Source organism: Miniopterus schreibersii (assembly GCF_964146895.1).
Source record: "Miniopterus schreibersii genome assembly, chromosome: 6".
In the NCBI taxonomy this organism is placed as follows: domain Eukaryota; kingdom Metazoa; phylum Chordata; class Mammalia; order Chiroptera; family Miniopteridae; genus Miniopterus; species Miniopterus schreibersii.
In genome coordinates this window covers 25,638,495-25,663,769 of record NC_138107.1, presented here as the reverse complement: position 1 = coordinate 25,663,769, position 25,275 = coordinate 25,638,495, and positions in this window count along the sequence as shown.

Here is a 25,275-nt window from a genome sequence, read left to right as displayed (position 1 = left end):
TATATTCAGATGCAGAAATTGTCCTTGGATGTTATGAGATTTTCACAGTCCCTCTGCTGCAGAAATATACCAGAAATTCTACGAGCACAGGGTAGAAGAAATCGACGAAGTCTGGATTTGTTCATGGGCATTGCCATGGAAAGGCTAAGAAAACCATGTGGTAATGATTAATTCTCAGGAAGACTCTCCATATTCGAAATCCCTTGATGACTAGGAACGGGCGTCATACTCATTTTTACTTCTCCAACAATTAGGCCATTATCCGGAACAAAGAAAGCACTTGGCATTTGGGTGGATAAAATTAACTGAGATAGTCAAGCATATCTCACTATAAAACAGATATAACTTGAAGTTCAGTGTCTACTACAATAGGAAAATAGTTATCTATTGCCTTACTGATTCATGATTTAAAACTCAAAATGTTTTGGCAAACATTTTTAAAGGCCGCTGAATGTTTGTTTTCCGCATTTACAAAATGAAAGCCTGGTTACCAGTATTTTCTTAGGATAACATAATTGAAATAAAAAGACAAACAAAAACCCAGCATGGACAACCCACTTCACTGTTGCAGAACTGGGGGGAAGCTCTCGTTGTTGAACGGAGTACCACACAGTTAATCATGATTGTTGTAGTAATTGGGTCTGCCCTTAGGGAAAATCCAAAGGCCCACTCGGTGTTACACTGCCTCAGGTGATCTCCGCAGGCAAATATATCACCATGCGGCAGGGTGCCAGGCTGAAACAAACTGCCCCGCGCAGGTCTGAAAAATGATAACTTTTAATCTCTGTAAGATGGATGAGGGTATAACTTTTTAACTGTTCTCCATTCCCTGGTTTTTAAAGCAATTATACTGTAGGCTGCAGGGCATGTTGTTAGATGCTTTTTCCTTTCCTTAAAACTTTTCTTTCCCAATTGAATATTTTCCCAACATGAACATTTCCTAAATTGCTATGGAAACTGAGTATGAAGCACAGAAGTTGTAAAAACACCTAGAAAGTGCAGGTTCTGAAATAAAGCAAGAAATAGGAGCTTAATTAGGGATTCAGTTGTGAAGAAATAACCCTCTTTCCCATACACGTATGTGCTCCTTTGATATTTACTCGCATGTTATCTCAGCATATCTTGACAAACTGGAATTTTGAACTTCTTCAGTAGGTCACTTACATTTATAAAAAATATGTACTAATTAGGAATTCTCAAAGTCCTTCATACCAATATAGCTTACTTACAAAGTAAACTGTAATTGAAAATTATATAACTGAAATTATATAATTATAATTATATAATTATATAATTGAAAACCTCCCATCCTTAGAGTTGCCTAGGCTACTGAGGAAGTTAAAAGAAAATCTTGTTCTTTCTCTCCAGCCCGTCTATGTGTGTCTCGAACACATTGTGATTAAGCAGAAGTGAAAGTTAATTACATGTCATGAAACTTCAAAGTCTATTGTCATAATCTGACATAGAAAAACTCCTGCTCCAGAGGAAAGTTTGAATTAAATGAGGTCATCAGTTTGAAAGTAGGAAAGTAGGTGAACATATTTACCTTTGATCTTTACCGGTAGGTCCATTTGCTAACCTGCCCATGCCTTCTTCAGGCTCCTTCAGAGTTTCTACAGTTTTTTAGCTCTTAATAACCACTCACTATTATTCATTATTTATTCATTCACCCAAAAAAATTATTAAGCTCATGCAAATGTTCTGTACTGGGTGAACTAAAGAGTGGGGTAAAGAGGCACTGAACACCTAAGTCCAAAAAAATACATACTGAAAATTGAGGTACATCCTTTGAATGAAAACCCAGGGTAATAGGACAAAGAATAACCAAAGGGGTAATGTTTAGATTGGATGATTTGTAAAAGTTTCTGACTGTCTGATGTAAGTCTAGAAATGTCCTTGTTAATAGCTTAGAAGTAGCTGTTTTCATCAGAATACAAACATGTTTCCTCTAAATGCAAAGTTAAGACATTTCATTTTCAAAGGCTGCCCACTTGCTACTCAGTTGTTTTGCTAGCTGTTTCCTTTTTTTTTTTTTTATTCTTAGGCCACACCAGGGCCAAAGAGAATCCTTCAAGGCAAAATGTTTTAAGACTGCCATCAGACTGAAATTTTCACATCTAGAGATGCATCTTTCCCCATCCCCAGGGTTGTAGCACTACCACCTCTATACTCACATAGAGTGACCTTTGCCTTAACCCAGCCAAGACGTTATTCTTAGACTGCTAACAAAAGAGTGAAGAATATATCTCCAAATAAACATTCTCTAAAATTTTTTTGCTTTATTTTTGTTTATTTGATTCGCTGCTGTATCCACACAACTATAATGATGTTTATGCTCTGAGAGTAAGAGGAGTCCTTCGAGGCACATTGGTGAAACTGGTGATTTTTTAAAAATTTATCTTTATTGTTGAAAGTATTACAGATGTCTCCTTTTTTCCCCATTGACCCCTTCCACTCAGCACCCATGCCCCTCCCAATGTCTGTGTCCATAGGGTATGCTTATAGACATAAAGTTTTTTGATTAATTTCTCCCCACCCACTCCCCCACCTCCGCCTTCCCTCTCAGTCTGTTCCATGCTTCTATGTCTCTGGATCTATTTTGTTCATCAGTTTATTTTTTTTATTATAGTCCACCTATGAGTGGGATCATGTGGTACTTGTCTTTCTCTGCCTGGCTTATTTCACTTAGCATAATACTTTCCAGGTCCCTCCATGCTGTGCCAAAGGGTAAGAGGTCCTTCTTCTTTACAGCTGCATAGTATTCCATGGTGTAAATGTCCCACAGCTCTTTTATCCACTCATCTACTGAGGGGCACTTGGGCTGTTTCCAGATCTTAGCTATTGTAAATTGTGCTGCTATGAACATAGGGGTGCATAAGTTCTTTGTGTTTGGTGTTTGGGGTTCCTTAGGATATATTCCTAGGAGTGGGATCATTGGGTCAAATGGCAGCTCCATTTTTAATTTCTTGAGGACCCTCCATACTGTTTCCCACAGTGGCTGCCCCAGTCTGCATTCCCACCAGCAGTGTGCTAGGGCTCCCCTTTCTCCACACCCTCAGCAGCACTTGTTGTTTGTTGCTTTGTTGATGGCAGCCATTCTGACAGGTGTGAGGTGATCCCTCATTGTGGTTTTAATTTGCATCTCTCTGATGATTAGTGACTTTACATTCTAACATTTGAAGACTATCAATAATATATCAATTGTACTCTGCTCAATAGAAAAAAGCATTGACTACATTATGCATGCTAAAAGTAAAAATTTCTCCCCTTTCCCCTCAGCACCAGTCTGAATCCAAGATCAACATCATCAACATATTCCCCATAATATTTCCGAGATAAGACATCTTAGATATAATCTGCCCAGTTCAGTGGTTTTTAAACTATGGAGGATAGTCTGGCAGGACTGTGGGCTCATTCTGTGTCTTTCAAAAAGACTTCATATCTGATTAATATCTGGCTGGTGATGTGTGTGAGAATTTGTTGGAAAAAAATAAGTTCTGAGCTCTATAAAAGTATAAAATCCCTAAATTATTTCACTATATCACTGTCTGTTTAAATAAATTAAGGTACTAATTCTAAGACTGAACTTCAGTGTTAGTGGTTGCTCTTTCCTCAGGTGGGACTTTTGAAAGTTGGGGTGCTAGATGTACGGTCCCAACCTTTTGTTCCTCAGGGGGAAGCTGGAGTTGGGGTTCCCTCCTGAGTGTAAGGCACTATGCGGGTGGTGGGGCTTACGGCGAGGGTGTGTCTCAGCCTTTTCTATAAATTTTCATGTGGTGATGTCGGTATTTTCTCATTGGTTGATGTGGAGGAGTGGCTTAGCTAGTATCTGGATTTCTTTCAGAGGAAATTTCTCTGCATATAGATGTAGATTCATTGTGTCCACGGGTGGAGGTAAATTCCGTAGGCTCCTATGTCCCAATCTTGGACCTGATAATTAGGTAATATGGGATTAATTTCCTCCAGGATAATAAGATAGCAGGTGAAAATACAAAATAGTCAATAACTGTGATCATAAGTGTCCCAGTAAGTCCTGGTGGGAATTAGGATTATTTCCTTTTATTCAGAGGCTTAAATTATCATCGGTGATAGTCCATTTCAATAAATTGTTTCTAAATTTATATTGGAGAATATCACAGGGCGATCCTCAGGCAAAGTGCCAACAATTTTGTTTCTAAGTTGGAGAAAAAGTATGAATAATGACAGGGCTGAACCCAATATTCAAAAAGAGGGAAAAATAATTCCTTATTGAGGACAATGAAATTATATGTGACACTGAGGTTATACTCACACATTTGGGAAGGAGCAAGATGAGATGACTCAAAGCTTAACTGAAAGATAAGGAAACGAAATTGCTTAGCAGATTTGTGGGATAAAGGCAGAAGCAGCTTTGGGAGGGGATTAGCTGGACTTGCTATAATAAGCAGAAAATGTGTATAAGTGTGTCAAGAGGGCTTATGTAAGCATTTATTAGTAGTAAAAAGAAGTTGGTAAGAACAAGTGATGCTTGGTTTACAGTAAATTAGATTTATAAAAAAGACAGTTTATTATTTTCAGTAGATAAGAACAGAGGATATACTACATCAATATAATATAATTACCTATAGCTAAGGTCCTGGGGTCTCTGCCCTACATATACAAAATAAGGGAAGATAAAGTTTTGGAGGTCCAACAATTTATTATGTGGTAATTATTTGCATTAATGCGCACATTTATTAACACAGAAAATCAAAATGCTGCTATGTCTGGTTTTATGCATACTTTTTAGTTGCTTGAATATAGAAAGACAAAATATTGTTCTAGCATGTTAGCCTAGGGAAGGAAGCCTGACTACATTAGGCCACTGGAAATGGAAATGGAAGGAAAGGAAAAGGGAGACAAGAGAGGAAGCTGGCAGCAATTTAGCCATATTATCACTATGGCATATAAAAACTATTGGCTTCCTAATGAATGCTGAGAGCTCCCCTCTTATATCTTATTTATATATAATATTTTTGAACAGTTAATTTATCTTGACATATTTTAACTAAATTTCTTGCAAATGATTTCAAGGGATATTAAATAGGAAAGCCATAATTAATGCTTGAGCAAACTGAACTATAAATGTCTCACGGCTGCAATGCTTCTATAGGGGACTGGCTCAGTTTCATTGTTTTCATGGGATTATTAGTGGTTCAATGTTGAAATCTAACAAGGCCCACTTTTTTCTTCAACTATATTTGGTGCCAATTATGATGGCTGAATGAACTAGATTTGAGAAAGCATTCTCCACAACCAGAGAAGTACAAATGGTTACACTGATGACTGATTATACGGTGCAGATTAAGTCGGCTGTTCATATTTGCTTCATATGTAAGTAGTACGGGGAAATCATTCTTAAACTGACTTGTTTTGAAACATGTGGTGATGTTAGCAGAACTCAAAAGTTCAGTTAATGGCAGAGAAACCCAGATAAGAAATCTCAATTTTCTCCAAATATAGGTTTAGATATGTGAAGAATATTGAGTTCCTGAGATAATATTGACCGTTAATAGCCCACTTAGCTATAAAGTGTCTAAACTTATATTAGCCAAGCGCCTTCTAGCTCTGGTCAATGTAGCTTTATACTAAATATATATGAATGTACCAAGGTCCCTGCCCTGTTTCTTCAGCCTTGTAACAGAAAGAGAGACTCTTCTACAACATCTTCATATGTAGTATATTCTCTACTCTCTCTCTCTGTCTCTCTCTCTGATTGTAAACCATGCATTCATTCCCAGCCACAAACCCATTCTCTCTTCTCTCTTTTCAAATTCTAATGGGTTCCTTTTTTAATCTGGCCAATAAAATACTTTTTCATTGATCTTTGATCAATTTTTTGCCTAGTTCTCTCACAAATATAATTTGGACTTATTTTTTTTTAATATTTTTAAATATATTTTATTTTTTAGAGCAGATTTAAATTGAAGTGAGAGGCCATGTTGTATTAATCAGCCCCAACGAACAGGCAATTTAGATGATGTCTGAACTTTAGCTTTTACAGGTTCACAGTCTCTTATCCAAACCATTGGGATCAGATTTCAATTTGATTTGAGTTAGTATGTTATATTTTTCTCCATCCATTTCATTTAATCTGCATCTGTTGGTATATTTAAAGTGTTTTTCATAGACATACAGTTGGGCCTCGTTTCTTAATTCACTATGACAATCTGTTTGATAGCTGGTATATTCTGATTATTGGTGTTCAAAGTAATTATTGATATAGTTAGATTAATATCTACTCTATGTGTTAGTGTTTTTTATTTTATCTTTGTTCCTTATTTTTTGCATTCCACACTTTTTCTGCCTTTTGTGGTTTTAATCAAGCATTTTATATGATTCCATTTTATCTCCTATCTCAGCATATCAGTTATAGTTTTAGTTTTAAGTTTTTTTAGTGATTGCCCTGGAATTTGCAATTACAGTTGCAATCATTCCAAGTCCGCTTTCAAGTAACACTATACTACTTCACAAGTAGTATGAGTACCTTATAATAAAATAATTTTAATTCCTCCCACCCATCTCTTGCATCGCTGCTTTCATTTATTCATTTAAATATAAGCATACATAAGTATACATATATACACACACATACATAATAAAAAACATTGTTGCCAAAATTATTTTGAAGAAATTGTTATCTGTTAGATCAATTAAGAATTAGAAAAAAGTATTATTTAAAAGTATTCCTTTTCTGATGCTTTTCCTTTCTTTATGTAGATCCAAGTTTGTTACCTTTATAATTTTCCTTCTCTGTAAAGAATTTTTTTTTAACATTTCTTACAAGTTAGGCCTACTGGCAAAAAAATTTCTTCAACTTTTGTCCATCTGAGAAAATATTTCTTTTTTACTTTTCAAGATTAATTTTGCAAAGTATAGAATTCTAGATTGGTGTTTTTTTCTCTCAACGCTTTAACTATTTGACTTCAGTCTCTTCTTGCTTGCATGCTTTCTGAGAAGTCTAACATAATTCTTATCTTTGCTCTTCTGTAGGTAAGGTGTTTTTTCCCTCTGACTTCTTTTAGAATATTTTTCTTTATGTTTGATTTTCTGTAGTTTGAAAATGATATGCCTAGGTGTAGTTTTTTGTTTAGTTTTGTTTTTGTCTGTGGATTTTTTTGTTTTGTATTGATTTTTGCATTTATCCTGCTCAGTGTCCTCAACTTCATGGATCTGTGGCTTAGTGTCTGACATTAATTTGGGGAAATTCTCAGTCACTGTTGTTTCAAATATTTCTTCTGTTTTTCTCTTTCTTCTCTTTCTAGAATTCCCAATTACATATGTTATACTTTTTTAGTTGTCCAACTGGTTTGGGATATTTTATTTTTTCTACTCTTTATTCTCTTTGCTTTTCAGTTTGGTGTTTTCCTATATCATTAAGCACAGAGATTCTCCCCTCAGCCATGTCCAGTATACCAGTAAAACCATGAAAGACATTCTTTATTCTTGTTAGAGTGTTTTTTATCTCTAACACTCCTTTTTTTCTTTCTTTTAAAGAATTTCCATCTTTTTGCTTACATTGCCTATCAATTCTTGCATGGCTTATACTTTACCCATTCGATCCCTTAACATCTTTTTAAATTGAATTTGTTTGGGTTACATTGTTTAATAAAATTATATAGGTATAAGGTATACAATTCCTTAACATTTTTAATCATAGTTGTTTTAAATTTCTAGTCTTATAATTTTAACATCCCTGCCATGTTTGAGTCTGGTTGTGATGCTTGTATCTTCAAATTGTGCTTTGTGTCTTAAAGTATGTCTTGTAATTCTTTTCTTGATAATAATACATGATGAACTGGGTAAAATAAACTTTTGTAAATGGGACTTTAGTAATGTGGTAATAAGGTGTGAGGGGAGGGGAAGTGTTCTATAGTCCTATGAGTAGGTCTCAGTTTTTTTAGTGAACCTGTACCTGTGGACTGTGAACCTCACACATGCTTCTAAATTTTGTTTTTGTTAGTATGTTTTTGTTTTTTTCCCCTCTTGGGTGACAGGATAGAGTAGGCTAGAGCTGGATATTTCCCTTCACCCAGTTCAGTTAGACTGTGCTAAAATCCTAGCAGGTTAGGCTTTGGTTAATTTCTCCTGAGAACAGACCTTAAGAACAAAGTGCTCTGCTTTAATTCAAATTGTTCCTTTTCCCTTCCTTTGCCAAAAGCACAAGGGAATTCTTCCATCTTGGAAGACAGTCTCAAAGTTAGATTATTTTTCCTGGAAGACAACCTCAAAGTTTAATTTAGGATGCCATAAGGAAAATAAGGAATTGCCCTGGCTTTCTCAGAAGCTGTAATATTTCAGTTAATATATAAACACTATATTTAAAAAGTTTGTTATTTTTTGTTTTTACTATATGTAGAATTGTATCTTTTATTGTAATAGGCCTTGAAAAATAAGAAGGAAAGTACAACTCACTCCTTGGAGATTGTGGCAACCACTAGATAAGCTTGTGATGTGAGGCACATCTTTTAAGATAAAAATCTTTACAAGTTTTACAAGAAAATCTGCACAAATCAGATGTGGGCCAACTCTGTGAGGATTCCAGACTCTTAAATTACCAGATCAGCATAAATTGTTATTCACATCTTCTTACATATAATAAATGACACAAATTATGAACAAAATAAAATTTTAAATGTTTACATTTAAAATTAGGCATTAGAGCATTTCCTTATATTTATGTGAATTCTTTTCTTGTAAATATAATTATTATGTAGAATTCAGAGCATGCCAGAAATTGTGAAAATGATTATCAAAAACTTAGAGTGGGTAAAAAAATGTTTACTATGGTGTTTTTTCCTTTGAAAATCTATTAACTATTGCCTTGATTTATCTGTCCCATAAATCTTGGAGATAATGCTTTTGTAAATATATTTTTCACAATTAGGGTATAAAGATATGTCTTGAAATTTGGCAGAATACCGAATAGCACATAAATTCAAATACATAATTCTCTTTTTCCTAAGTTACGGATTAGGATCTGGCTACTCTTAAACACTGACAAGAGTTTCAACACTTCTGATGCAGTCAACAGAGAATCTTGCTCTTATTGTCATTGATTCTCACAACTGTGGATCTTCTCCAAACACAGCAAAGGTGTTATAAACTGTTGTGTTGACAATATATCTCTGCATTTGGAGTTTTTAAAATTTTATTGAAGTTCTTTTTTAGGAGATTCTGGGAATCAGAAATATATTTGACATCACATTATGTTGAAAGTTCCGTGACAAGGGTAGCATTTACCCATTATATAAAATATTCCCCAGTTCTGTCAAATGATCTATAAAAACTAAATGGGAAGATGTTACTTGGTTTCCACTTAATCACCTGCTGTGTCTTTGGGATTTACAGTACTATCCTGGAGTTATAAATGCAAGATGTGTTTTATGGTTGGGGACCAAAGGCCAGATACTTATAATATTCGTACATACAATTGTAGAATAATAGCAAACCCTCAAGGTGAATTTTTTTGCTGATGTTGAAGATCAGAATTTTTGAAAAACAAAATAAACACTGAGAAAGAAACCAGTAAATTCATTTAATTGCCAATGGCCTGACAATTAAGGTTGTGACAAGATGTTGGTGTGTTTACAGCACTGTCTTTGCATATCTTGTACTCTCCTATGATTCTGATAGCAAAAATTAGCATTACTGGATTTAGTATCCAGTTATTGTCCATAACATGATATCCTAGAGGAATCATGGATAATCTTGCCCTATAACCGCTAGGCTAAGTTACCTCTTTGTATTAGTGAAAAAGATGGATACAATAAATCTTTTAATAACTTTTTCTAATAAAAATAATTTATTAATTTAAATTCTATAAATGATTGTTATGTTGCTATATATTATATAATTATATTATTTAAATTTATGCTAGGTTCATCATAAAATAGCATTTGAAGTGTACTTTTGTATTGAGATTTCAGGAGCCTAGGATACATAAGGTTGGTTTATCTCTGGTGTTTTGCAACTAATACTTGAATGGATTTTTACCAATCTACAGATGGAAAATAATTATGCTTGTAACCTGTGAGCAGTATTATTTCAGGATATCTGAAAGAAAAACTTGGTTAAAATTTTCAAAATATATGTATATATGTTAAAATATGAGAGTTCATGGGTGCATTTAAAAAATGTTTTATTGCCCTGTCCAGGTGGCTCAGTTGGTTGGAGCATCAACAAAAGGTTGTGGGTTTGATTCCCAGTGAGTTGTGGCACATACAGAAGCAACCAATCGATCTATCTAAGTTTCTCTTTCTCTCTCTCTCTCCCTTCCTCTCTCTCTCAAATCAGTAAAAGCATATATTCAGGTGAGGATTAAAATTTTTTTTATTGATGTTTAACATACATAAAGTGTACAAATTTTAAGTGTACAACTCAATGCAATTTTACATGTGTACACATATACAACATCTAAGGTACATTTAATAAAATATGAAAATTTCAGTCCCATATTATATAACAACAACAAAAAATCTAGCTCTTTTCTTTAGTAAGCAGGATAAATGGGTCACATAAGCAAATCTATTGCTCTGGTGCATGGCTAGAGGTCAGGTGTGATGGTCAGTCTTATGGTTCAAGTTGGTTAGGCTGAAATATCCAGTCACTCACTCAAACACTAATCTACATGTTGCTGCGAAAGTATTTTATAGATATAATTAACAACTACAATCAGTTGACTTAAAATAAAGATTATTCTTAATAATCTGGTGGGCCTTGTCTCATCAATTGCTAGACCTTGAGAGAACTGAGGTTTCCCTGAGGAAGAAATTTGGCCTGTGGACTACAGCGCCAGGGAATGAAATCAAGAATTTTGTGGGAGGCATATTTATATCAAATTACAAAGGTGATGCCTCACCTCCACAGTGAATTTAGTTTCAGATATCTTTGATGCAGCAGTGGGGTCTTTTTTGACCCAGAGTTCTCCAGATTTCCTTCACTTTTCTGATTACTCTCTCTCAGTGCAGACTCCATTGCATGTCCATTCTCTATTTGCACTTAAGTGGTGGGTTTGACAAGAGTGAATCTTAAGCCATCTTCTCACTAGTTACTCTCCTTTTAGGCAACATATCCATAATTGTGGGAGCAATTATAACTATATGCTAATTATTTCAAAATTAACTCATATGCCCAAGTCCCTTTTCTGAGAGTTGGATACACATACATAAATCTCTCTCTGACAGCTTGGCTTTAATGTCTCGCAGTTGCCTGTGAGTCAACATGCTCAAAACCCACTTCTCTCGTTCCCACCAATGGCTGCCTCAAGCACAGCTGCAGGTCATGCAGTGTCGTGGAGCCTTTGGAAATCAGAGCAAGTGCACATGTGCCAGTGAATAAGTGTTAAGGAATAAAATTTAGTCAGCAGTGTAGAAATGACCATAGTTAGCACTCCTTCCTCAGCATGTCCGTCTGGGTTTTAAGACTAATCCTTTCACTCTAAAACCCAGCTTCCTAGTAAACATTGCAATGATTTTTGTTTGTTTGTTTTGTGTCTTTGAACATGCTCTCAAAATCACAATAATTTAATTTTGTATATAATTATACACAAGATGGGAGGTAACGAATCTGAATAATGAAACTTTCAAATATCATTTTACTTAATTCTCATAACAGTTCTTGAAATAGGTAATCTTACCCCTGTTTTGTAGACAAGGAAATGCAGGCACAGGAAGATAAAGTATTTTCTCCAAGATCATGCAAGGCAGCAGTAGTATTAAGATTTAAATATAAATGTCTCTGACTTAAAAGTCCATCAACTTTCAACTTCGTGAATCCAGGAACTGACATTCCCTTTTCTAACCAATGGTTTAAAAGCTTGTATCTTCAAAAGTGGCTCAGCTAATAGCAGTTTTTTAAAAATTAAATCTAGTGTTCAGTTTCCCTAGAAATTTTAACTTTATATATCTTCTTACGTAATATAAAACAGCATTGAGATGCAGATTTATTTTAGCAAAAATATTGAATTCTAATGTAGCAATTCTCTCAGGCTGTCTTGCAACTCAGAACAGTGAGTGTTTCCACACAGTTGAGGGTGTGTGTTTAACATGTCACAATTTATTTCTGTTTGACTTTATTTTTGTTATTCTGTCTTATATTCCACAACCAATTTGTACTTTTACCCAAATGGTATTAGCTCATGTGAAAATGTTATTAATTCACTATTAACTTATTCTTCCAGATCATGACCCAATAAAATATCCTGTGGAGTAGAAATAAGAACAATGCATTTTATTTTTCCTTACACCCAATTGAAACTTATTCAATAAGATTTCTAATAAAAAAGAGACCTTTCCTCTCACAATTTGAATATTACGAACACCTCAATTCTTACTGTAAAGTAAAAACTGTCATTATCTCTCTCAGTATAGTGCCATTTGCAATGAACAAGATTTAAATACTTTTGATTTTGAAAACAGGTTTTTTTCCTATCACATTTCATATGGTTTAGATGTTTCCAGATATCTATTTATGTCTTCTTTATATAATTAGACTATTTATTACCAACAGCTTTATATACTTCACTGTCAGTTGCCAATTGTCTTTGCCTCTTCTCTCAATTCTGGAAAACCATAAGCAGCAGCCCCTTGCAAAACTGTGAACCAGCCTAACGGGCCTCACCCAAAGCCCACCGCCTAATATCTGCTGTCAATGCCTTTTTTTTCCCTTAGTTTCTTACTCCCACATTATATTTAATTCTTCAAAAAGGGTTTTTAATAAGAAGAAAAGAACGTACAAGTAATTAGACCAGTATAAATCAGAAACACCCAACAGATCCCAGTAATATGCACAAAAGGATAAAAACATAATCTTGATCAAAATGTTTGTCTGTTTATAAAATAATGTTTCCACTACCTTTTTATATGTTACAAAGAGGAAATAATTTTTCTATTTTTTAAAAAATTTTTGTGGGCAGCTAAAGTTTCAATAAGAAATAGTAAAATGTAGTAGACTTATACTCATTTTGACAGTTGGGTTTAGATTATGACCACAAAATCAGGACATAAAAAAGTATTTTTATATTGTTTTCTACTCCTATAAAAGTGGCTAGTATTAAGAAGCTTATACACAGTTTTCTCAACTAAAATTAAGTTATCTATACCTATGCTTTATTTGTACTTCCTTTAGTCTGTTAACTCTATTATTGAAAACATATTTTTATCCACTATATTTTAAGCTCTCTGATTAAAATCAGTAAAATTTCTACATAGATTCTATTATCTATTAAAAAAAACTTTCTACATGTGTTTCAAATGTTAGTGTCTTTCTGTTTAATTTATAAATATATGCAGTCAATCGGTCACCATACATTGCTACAGCACGCACTCTATTCTAAAGTTGTTAAAATGCCCCTGATCCCAGATCATTTGCCCCTATTAAAAATAATTCTCTAAAATGATATAAACAATGAGAAAGTATTGAAAGTCAATATAATATGCAAATTTTAGGATATTCCACATGTAGGAGGCCTTCTGGACTCTTAACATCAGAAATAATTGATTTAGCTTGAATGATTCAGCTTCTCTATCTCTTTAGTTATGGGTAATTTGGAAGATTTTACAGCTTTAATAATTGTCTGTCAATTCAATTAACCATGTGGGACTCTAGATCAACCATTTAGACCACACTCTCATTGAACTCGCCAAAGTACTTTTGAGTGTGTTCAATTCTCAGAGCTCTCTGGGTCCCACCTCTGCACTGCGCTTTACAGTCTGAACAGCAGCAACCCTGCCTGCTTCCTTCAGGGAGGAGGGGTTTTAAGGGCTGTGAAATGCTGCCTTGTTTTTAAATGCATAATTATAGGTTCTGCATTTGCCTGAATATTTTAATAATTTAAAAGATACTTTTCTAGTAATCAGAATGAAATAATTTTCCCTGATAATTACCTCAGTCACTTTTAAAGAATCAATGATGAACATATTCATGCTGTGAGACATAAAAAGGTAATTAAATAGAATTTAGCATTGAATGTGTTTTTCTCTCTGCCATCTATTGAAATCACTACTTAAATTTAGTACTTGTGAGAAATTGGTATTTTCTTAATGGAATATAATTAATAACATATTTTCATTTCAGGAAAATCAATTGCACTCACCTTTTTCCCCCCATTATTTATGATTATAATGTGAGGCATCAGGCACATGCGGAGATACGAAGTCTAGGAAATGGACTCACTTCAAAGTCTACCTTCAGGGCAGTTTCACAGACTGGGCACTATCTCTAAAGACAGAACTATCTCAGTCTTGATCTAAGGATAGTTCAAGATAAGGAAAATGTAATAATATGAGCAGAGCATATTACTAGAGAATTTCTATAATAGTCGATACACAGCAATTCATTAAGTAGAACTAGATCTCATTCTTAACCTTCATCCTTGGGTTAAGGCATAGGTATAGGTTCCATTCCCTCAACGATGATAAAATCAAGGCTTGCAAAAAGATTCTTAATCTACAGGTTAGTATTTAAACATATCTTGGTAAGAAGAGGGGAATAATATAGAAAAATAGACTAAGCCAATAAGAGGGTATGAATTTGGAGAGGGAACTGGGTAAAAGGAGGTTTAAGGGGTTAGTGGTGGTGGTAGGTAAATATGATTATGTAATAACACAAAGTCTAAGATGTGTTCCTTGAGCAGTTGGGTCCAGGTCTTGTTGACAGTAAGAGATTCACAGGATATCACTCCAGAACTCAGTGGTCTTGACTAAATAGCCAGATCGCAAACGCTTCAATCTGGGTTGTTCAATTCTGAGTTTGACTTGGAAACAGAGAAGGCCTGGGACTCATTGGGTATTGTTATAGGAATGTAGAGAAGAAAATATTAGGGGGTCCAGGAAAGGAAGGGAGTTCTTTCCACATTGCTACAATAATGTCTAATGATGTTCAGGCTTACTCTGTCTCTCAAACAAACTTAGAATTAAGTAGTCTTCCAAGATGTTGTTACATATGATGAGGTTTCTCAACTATCTCCTTTTTCTGGGAATAATTCTAGCTCACCTACTGAGCTGCTTAATTTATATAAGTGGAATTATCATGTATTCTTCTCTATCTGCTTTCCTTCGCTCAATATTATGTTTGTAATTCATCCATGTCATTGCTTGTAACAGTGGTTTGTTCATTTTCATTATTGTTATTTCACTGTGTGGATATTCATTGATTTATCAATTCTACTCTGGATAGAAATTTATGCTGTCTTTATCCACTTACTTTTAAGCATGGAGTACAATAGTTCAGATCATTATTTTAGTGTAGTAGGTTTACTTACAAACTTTTTTTTTTTTTTTACAATTTAAGTCAAAATACATAAATAAAATGAATTCTTTACACCATAATTTAAGAACAGAGTCATAATATTCTAAGAACACTGGAGAAAATTAGAGAATTTCTTATTGATGAAAGAATTTGAAATATGAGTGAAAAGAGAATTTTTAGGTTTGGAGGTTAGGCATTTAATTAACAATGTGATACCCATGCTGTACTCAACACATTCCTCATGGCTTTGCTGATAGATATGCACTCTGGGCCCTCCAATGGAGCATACTCCTCTACTGAGTCTTATGGCCTTACATGATATGATCATTCTAGCATGCCATTTCCCTTGACCCTTTTAGTTTTTCCTCTGCTGTCTACCAGAGCAGCCCAGACATTTCTTTTCTCTTCTTCTTCTTCTTTTTTTTTTTTTTTTAAATATATCTTTATTGATTTCAGAGAGAGGAAGGGAGAGGGAGAGAGAGAGGTAGAAACATCAATGATGAGAGAGTCATTGATCGGCTGCAGCCTGCAACCCGGGCATGTGCCCTGACCGGGAATCGAACCCCGATCGCCTGGATCCTAGGTCGATGCTCAACCGCTGAGCCATGCCCAGCTGGGCAGCCCAGACATTTCCAATTCAGCACTGGCTCTTGATTTGGCCAGGCTTCTAAGAGTCACTATCTGCCAATTTGCCCTCATTCCCTGGAGTATTTTCTAGGGTATTAAGTCCTGTGTCCTGAGAATGTGTCCCAGCTCCCTTGATCAAGCATCCTCAGTACTCCCCTCGTTCCTGCCATGGTACAGGATAGGTAGTTCTTATATACTCTTTTTCCTTCCTTACAAGGCACAGTGACTCCTTGGCAAGGCTATGTAGGGATTTTACAGTTGGTACAGGTCTGTCAGCAGGGAGAAAAAAATAGGACCAACCCTAAATGGAGATACCTGTTAGCTTGCAGGGAAGAGGCCTCTTACAGCACAGGGGGAGTGCTAGCTCTCAGTGGTAAGGGTGAGCCAACTTTGCTAGCTCCAGGCATCAAGGAGATCTGCAGAGCCAGCTTGCTCAAGGGCATCCGCATCAGTGACTCCATCCTACGTTTTACAGTCCCAGGTTTTCTCAGCCAGGACCCTGACCAGAGCATAAGACATTTACCTTGCACCAGCTTTTAAATGTCCCTGAAGCTCTGTGACTAATTATCAGAACCTCGGTCCTGCTTGGTTGCATCAGCTATTCCACTGCAGGAGATGAAGTCCTTTTCATAAGCTATCAAAAATACATGGAAGAGCTTTACTGGGGGAGTGTTTGTGAAAGACAAAAAGGAGGGAGCCAGAGAAGGTGGGGAGCGCCTTCAGAATGTTAATGCCTGTCTGGCCCTTTTTGAAAAAGCAGAGAAGTGTAAAACCACAGTGCAGTGTTAGGAAAGCTTGCCTAGTCAGACAGGGATATCCTTGAGCTGCAGTCAGTGCTTTTTAAAAGTCCCCTATCTTGCAGGAATGGGCCTGTATTAACATCTCTGCTGCGGTCCTCCAGAAATGTGGTGTGAACAGAGACAAGATCCAGAGGAGAAGCAGCCAAAGACATCAGTCTTACTCTCCCTCCATCGGCAAGTCTAGATGCATATTTGCAAGGCTACCACTAACACACTTTCCAGGCTCCCTTTTCAACTGGCTCCCTACTTAGGCCATGGAAAGCACTGGTAGGATAAGGGCAGGAGATAGGAGAATGCCAGGGAATTACTCTCCCTCTTTTTCTTTTGGCTGACTGTCCACCAGCACCTCTGCAGCTCTGTGGGGGTTTCCTTTCCCATCAGACAACCCCTCTGTCTAGGTCCCAGCAGTTTCTGGGCAGCTCCTGCTGTGCTTCCAGGTTGCACAGAGGCCTCTCTGGTTTCTGTGCCCTCAATGGGCTTTGCTCACTAACCCTTTAGCCCTATGGTGGTTGCAGTTTCCTGCTACATTAAACTCCTGATTTGGTCACTTCTCTCTTTTTAACTTCACAGCTTTTCCATCATTCGAATAATCAATTTCTTTTATTCCATTTCTAATGATTTAAAAAGTGAAAGTGGTTTCTGTTTGCCTGCCTGGATGCTAACTGATTGATAGAATTAGAATAAATAATGTAAAAACCCACATCACTTTTACAAAATCCTATCTTTTTTCTTATAATGCAAATATTACAATTTTCTAATAATGCCTTCTTAAATTAATATACTAAAATTGTTATCAATTTTAAGGACATTGTTTTCTCTATACTTTATGTTCCTAACTAATATGTCCTTAAAAATTGCAGTAAAAATGGGTTAAGAATAAGAAATTACATTCCATAAAACATGTTTAATTGTTAAAGATATACTATAAATGTAAAGTGTTTGTACTTAGAGACATATAGTTCAATTTTATACTTTTGATCCTGACACATTTTTGTAACAAAGTATTAGTTAGCTTAAAACTAAATCAATATACATACATTGCAAAACAAAAATGTATATTAATTTGCATATTTCCCTTGCCCATTATTGAATTTTTAAGACAATAGGTAAGGGTAATAAAAGGCTCAATTATGCATTTAAAATTATTAATGCCTTTTTAAGTGGACTGTCCAAATACAGATTTATCTACCAGACAGATTCATGTTCACCATGTAGGCTGAACTGTAATGAACACATTTATCTGTATCTTGATCTCTATTGATATGTTTGACTAGACAAGTAACCTTTCTCAGTGTTTCTGATCAGCCTGCATTTCAAGCATTATCAGTTAGCAAGACTCGCACAGTCTAGCATCATCTATGACAAAGAGTTCTTCATACACACACTAAAAAGAGAGGGGAGTGGGGAAAAGGTCAGTGGAAATGGAGAAATTTTTTTGCAGTTTGACTTTATGAACTTACTTACTTGATACATAAGGAAAACTTTATATAAATTGTTGACTTTGCTAATTACCTTCACTCTGTGGTCTTGTCTCCTGGACATTGGCATCCACCGGAGGAGCACCCTCACCTATCATTTTTGGCCATGCTGAACCCATACCAAGAGCTAAACATTCAAGCCCCCCAGTGAATTTTGGAGAGTATATGTCCCAGTGGTAATCTGGTTGGGTTGTCTTTTCCTCTCATATTTTTAATAAATTCTCTATTGTAGGTTACCCAATATAAAAGTGCTTTATAGCTCTGGTCAGGTAGCTCAGTTGGTTAGAGTGTCGCCCCCAAGGTGGCAGATTCAATCCTCAGTCAGGGCACATACAAGAATCAACCAGTGAATGCATAAATAAGTGGAATAACAAATTGCTGTCTCTCTCTCTTTCTCTCTCTCTCATCAATAAATTATTTTTTTAAAAAGTGCTTTATATACTCAGTGAACTGATTGGCTGTCACCTGATGCTGGAGTAAGAGAACAAGTGTATAATCAACTGGTCTTTGAAGATCTCAGATAACTTCTACATAAAGCATTAATGAATATACATGAATGCATACTTGCAACACACATTAAAATTATAAATACATAAATAACACGCAAGCAAGAAAAATGTGCGTGGATACCACTATTATCTTTTCCACAAATAGTTTCCTATCTACTCTTGATATTAATAACTGTGTAGATCGGTAGCTGTAGAGAGTGAAAGAGACAGAACTGAAATGGATACAAAGACGAAGACCAGAGAGCACACGCACTTCAACATTCAGAGATATGTACTCACCATTGACTGGGGAGCCAGTCAAACTTGTTTCCTTCCTCTAAACCAGTCTGAGAATCTGTAAGAATGTGAACTAAAGCAGGCAAAGTGGGCCTGAGCAGATACAGGCAGTGTTTCTGGCCCTGTTTCAGCGGGTTCGCTGACCCTCTGAAGTCCATCAGCCCACCGCACATTTTCTACAGCGATCATTTATTATTTTTCCAACAGGAGAAATCTAAGTAAGATGCTCTTAAGAAGAAAAGAATAGGCAGCTTACCTGGTAAAGTGGGAATTTTCTATACTTCTCTGACATTAAAACAACAAAATCTTTCTAAAATTAAAATGGCTACATAATATCAAAACCAGACTATTTTAAAAAGTGGATAGTTACTTGTTTTGAGCAAGGTCAGAGGACAAAAAAAATTCTGTTTATGAATAATACATACTCTTCCTGACATTTTACTACTTAGTAATATAAAACTAAACTCAATATATTCATTCAAAATCATTTATAACAACTTAAAACTTCCATAAAGACATCGTATTTTATTCAGTTTATTTTCAAACTGTCTCATTTGAGAAACCCTTTTGCCTTACAAACGAGAAAATATATGGATCCTCTGGTGTAGGAAAAATTAAAAATTATTTTCCTATGTATAATAACGTTTTAGTGATTAATATCTAATATATGAAGTATAGTTTCAATTTTCTTTTAAAATGCAGATTAAGCATATTTGCCAGGGGAGTTTTCTATCTAATATTTTCATGTTTTTTAGATTCTGTGGATAGCTTTAGAGCTATGAATCTTCACAGTGTTTCTTCAACTGTGCTCCTTTAATTATCAAATAAGAATTGGATTTATTCAAACTCGTAAATACTGTATGTGATTCAAGTGATTGGTGATGATATTGGTGCTATTTGAGAACAGTCTATGTTAGTGAATCAAGAGGAAAGTAACTACCTGAAAGCGAGTACCCAAGGTAAAAATAATTGTACATCATTTATTTCATTTAATAAGCAATCTTGAATAAGTTCATTGCATTTGGTTTGTTTGTTTGTTTATTTTTAATACTGTTTTAAAGTTATTTCAAGAGGCAGAAGGGAAGATGGGACAACAAATAATGGGTAAAATTTAGTTTATGTACATTTATAATAATTTTAACTTTACTCAAACACCTAAAATTCAAATAAAAATATCTAACTTATACAATGAAATGAATTTCTTATAAACCCAGTTTGATAATTTTGTTGTTATTAATGTTCAGCCTTTTTCTACCCTGAGTCCTTCTTCGTGTTTTGTAGCCTATTATTTGCTTTTTAGGTATGTGCTTTTAACCAGGGACTAATGATTTCTCGGGTGTCAGGACAGGAGTTGTTTGTGTTGGTAATATTCTTCTGAATGTTACTCAGACTCCATACATAATTCATGAGGCTGGTCTTTACTGAAACAAGCACTGCAGCTGTATTTCAGGGCCCCTGCATTTCCAATTTTATTTCCTACCATTATCCCTGAGAATTCTAGAAGGTTATCTTCTGTAAGTTGAGATCCATTGTTTCTACATGTTGGCATTACTGATAGAATCAAAAATGACATCTTCCCCTGTGGGTATCCAACAAGTACTTACTAATGTATAAATTCGAGAGAGCTCCAGTCAGATCAGCAACCTCAGTTTGACCTCTCCATTCAGAAATAATTTTATCATTTATCTGTAGACATATCTGTTACTGTCTTCCTTTCTTTAAATTATCCTAGTTGTTATGCTGAAGCTCTAAATCTGTCACATAGATTAGATTGTACACCATTGTTAGTATCTTATATACATTTATATTTGGTATGTAAGCCTTTTTTCTCCAACACAATTACAGGCAGGAATGTTATCTTTGTTCTTCAATGACCTCCTATAGCATCTAAAACATATTTTCTTATTGAATGAAACATAAGAGGATGAATTGAATAAGTCAGCTAAAAGCATAAGCAACTGTAGATATTTATTCAACTCCTGTTTATTGAGCACCTACTTGATGGGAAACACTATGCTTTTGATGGTGGGGATTCTAAGCAGAAAAAAAACAGACATTAATTTCATGGAGCACATTCCATTCATGTAGATGGAAAATCTCAACAAAAGTAAACTCTAGGAAATTAGTACTATAAGTAGAGGAAAACATATGATGCCATTAAAAAGAAGGGGAGGTTATGTGATGGACAGGTTAGCAGGAACTTGACACAGGGTATGAGTCCAGAGTCTGAACTTCAGTTAGAGATCTTATATGATTACCTTTATTTATGTAAAATAATCCCTTGTTAATTGGTAATGTCTTATTTAAGACATTGTTTTACTAATGTGAAAGAATAATGTATTCATTGTTAAAGCTACATCTACTCTAAATACAGCAACAGAGCTGAGGACATTAGAAAGCTTTTAGGCATTAATTTTCTCATGAAAAGAAAAACTAATAGCATAGCTGCAATAAGAGTACATTCTTATTTCAAGAGTAGATTTATTTATCAATTTATTTTTAATCCTACCCACAAAGCAGCACAATCTGTGGGCTCATACTTCCAGTTGTAGATGTGATTTATTCAAGCAATACCAATGAGATCAACCTCAGTTCAGCTTTATCATCCATGTTCATTTACTCCAAGCGCTAAACTTAAACGGTAATCCAATGTTGTCTAATTTAAAAATTACAAGTTGCATGCTCTAATAAATTAGCAAAATTGTGCCATTTAGTTTAAATACTGGCTTGATATAAAAATTTCTTTCTATAAAAACACAAAAAAAGTTTATAATCCTTAAAATAAATTTATATAATTTCTTTAATATTTGAAAATGAGTTTTAAAATACTTCTGAGCTTTCATTTTATAGCCCTGTTTTGGCCAGGGCTTTAGAGTTCTAGATTGGATTCTATTACAGTTTTATTTGGGAAATGTTGAAGTCTGGGCTCAATGTTTGCCTTTTGGATTTTTTCATAAGTATAGGAACTGCACTGTAACCCATCCATCCCTGGCCTCACCAATCTATAACAGCAAAAGCATATTGTACATCTTTCACATAAACAAGTTATTAGAGCAAGAGCCTTACATTAGCTTAATTAAAGAAAATTATCCCAGACATGATCTCCAGCTACATTTGAGAACAATTTCCTTAGTCCTTCCACTTTCCAGCATTTAAATCGTTGACCTTAAATGAAAAGTCAGCCACATATTTCTCCAGAAAAATGGATTTATTCAGGAACAACAAAGAGCTGCAATGCAGAACATGCAACCATGGCAAGCCAAGTAAAGTCAGCTAAAACAAAGGAGAGGAAACCCTTTTGTAGAGAGGAAGTTGGGGGGCTCTTACAAACAAAGAGTTCTTGTGCTCAGAGATCAGCAATCAACTTGGCATGTGAGAGCTCCCCCTTCTGGCCTCCCTAATTCATTTAAAATGAGAGTTCTCTTTATTTTATATTTTATTTTATTTTATTATTTTATTTTATTTCTTTTTAACAGCATCTTGCCATTGTGCTGCTTCTACAGCTGCTTGGCCCTGTGAGGATAGTTGGCTTCTTGTGGGATGGATGCTGGTAACCCCAGTGCAACCCTGGGGAGAGCACAGCTCCCTTCTTCCATGCAGAAGGTCATTTCTGGCTGCTCTTACTCTCAGTGGAACAGGAACCCAGGAGCACCCTGTGGTGGGTGAGGCTATGTGGCAATCACCAGCCATTTCAACCTCCTTCTAATTGCCTTTCTTAACTGCAAGGGATTGGAAAGCTAAAAACTCTTTTTTACAGACTTTCTTGTAGCCAGTTATGGAAGCAAATTAGCATCTGCCAATTATAGGCGCTCCTGAGAGATTTGGCAGGCAGAGTGAGGCTGCAGACGACTGCGGTTACTATAGGCAAAAGGGTTGGGAAGATGTGGGGGATTCTGCAGCAGCGGTCCAGCCACTGGCTATGGGGTTGCTAAGAAGTAGGTGCTGCTTCAGCGAGGACCTGAGTCTGACAGTGCAAGGGACAGACTCCGGAGGCCCCTTCCACCCTCACTGGGAAGAGGTAGTGGCTCTTCTGGTGGGCCAGTTAAGTAGTGTGTTTGGGGATTCATTCCTGAACACTTAGCCTGTAGTTCTTATGACAACTTCCTGTTTTAAGTCCCTTTTTCCTTAAAATAACTAGAATTTGGGCGATGAGCGCACAATGCAATATGCAGATGATACGTTATAGGATTGTGCACTTGAAATTCATGTAATTTTATTAACCAATGTCTCCTCAATAAATTTAATATTTTTTTAAAAAAAAACAACTAGAATGGTTGCTATTTCCTGAAACAGAATTATAACAGATATTTATGGTGAGTCTCACTCATAGCTGCCCAAACTTGGCTGTTTTCCGTTTTACTACATTTGCAGCTGTTTCCCTCACTGATGAACATTGCAGTCATTTTAGTAACCTCATTTCTAAGCTGCTTTCACATGGTGAGGAATAGCTGAAAGTCATTCCTGAAATAGTCCTGGGATATGTAATGTCTTATAACCATAGACCTGTTAGCTCCAGATCAGGTTCCAAAAACCACCTTCATTGATTATCTGAGAAATAACCTCCCCCTGGGTACTTTTCAGGAGCAGCATCAATTCCCTTCAGCTGAAACCCGGCTCTTTGCTCACAAGTTTTTCTATGTCCTCAAGAGAGTCATGCTAAAAACTGACATGTACACACTTCTTAAATGAAAACTACCCTTTCTATTTTGTCTCTGTTTGCTTTATAATACTCATAATTTTCATATTGAAACAAAACTGTATTTATAGCCTTATGAAAAATGGCAAAATCCTACTCCAGAAACAAGTTCTCACTAACGCAATAAAAGTGAGCATTTCGTATGTATCCACTTATTCTCGTGTGTTTTCCATGATTTAAAAAACTACCTATTTTCTCAAAGACCTAAATACATTAGCTAAGGTTAAAATCCATTTTTACTTCCATGAATATTTTCACTTTTGTCTTTTGCTGAGATTATTTCAGATAAAACAATGTACACTCTTTGTACATTGAATGGGACTATGATTCACTTACATGCATATCCACTTTCAAATTTTGACTCCCCAAACCCTAAATTAATGTGGCATCTGTTACACTTGAGTGTTTAATATTTTAACTTTAAAACTGAATTATTTTGAGATTTTATTTTTAATTATTGATATATTTACTACTCAGATCTTTATGCTTTAGTTGAAGTATGCCTAGTACATCCATTTATTTATTGTGGTAGATTAAAGATGCTACTCCTCACATTGATACATGGACTCTAATTCCCTTTCCCTAGAAACCAGGCTTGCCTTATGATTTACTTGCCTAACAAAATGCAGAAAAAGTGATGTTCTGGGATTCTGTGGCAAGGTTGTAACTGGTCTTGCAGAGTCTACCCAAGGACACTTGTTTTTGTGTATGTCCCCTTGGAAGAGAGCTCCATGAAGAAGCACAATAAACAAGAAACTACCATGGTGTGAGAAGCATGTACCCTGTGAACATTCTCTGAAAGGTGAGACGCCATGGGGAGGGAGAGGGAGAGAAAGGGTGAGGAGGGAGGGGGAAGAGGAAGGGGAGGGGGAGGGGGAGGGAGGGGGAAGAGCTCTCAGGCCCAGAAATAGGAATGAAGCAACCTTCTTTTTAAGAAAATCCTGAAGCAGCCTGTTGCCCCAACTGACTCCTCAAGTATCAAAGAAAAACCATGCAAGCAATTTCTTCATAAACTTCTGACCTCTGAAGTTGGAAGCAAAATAAAATGCTTGTTTTAAGCCACAAAACACTGGGAATGTTTGTTACATAGCAATAGAGGAACAACCTATTTATTCATTCAATAAATATCTTCAAAAAATTACGACGTGCTGGTTAATACAAAAATGACCATGTCAAATAACAGCAAAATCCTTTGATTAAAATGAAAACACACTCTAGTATGACAATAAGAAGAGGTAAACAAATGCTTACCCTCAAATTTGCTAAGACCAATATTAGAGAAATATACAGATTGTTACAGAAGAGGTGAAAATTATTCATTGCTCTCATTGTAAATGGGAGGTACGGATGAGGTAAATAAGAGAGAAAGAGATATCCGAATAAAGCCCATGTATTCAATAGAAATGTTTTTTGTAAGCAAAAGAGTTAGAGACATTTTAAGGACAGGGGATAACCTATGAAGGGAACATGACACCTGCTCATTGCATCAGTGAGATGGTTTTGTGTAGATACACAGCAAGATGTGCACAAGGGGAACAGTGGGTAAGATTTGAAAAAAGAGAAAATTGGATAATTGTTAAGGTCCTTGTGGACCATATATATATAGTATCCTGTAGGTAATG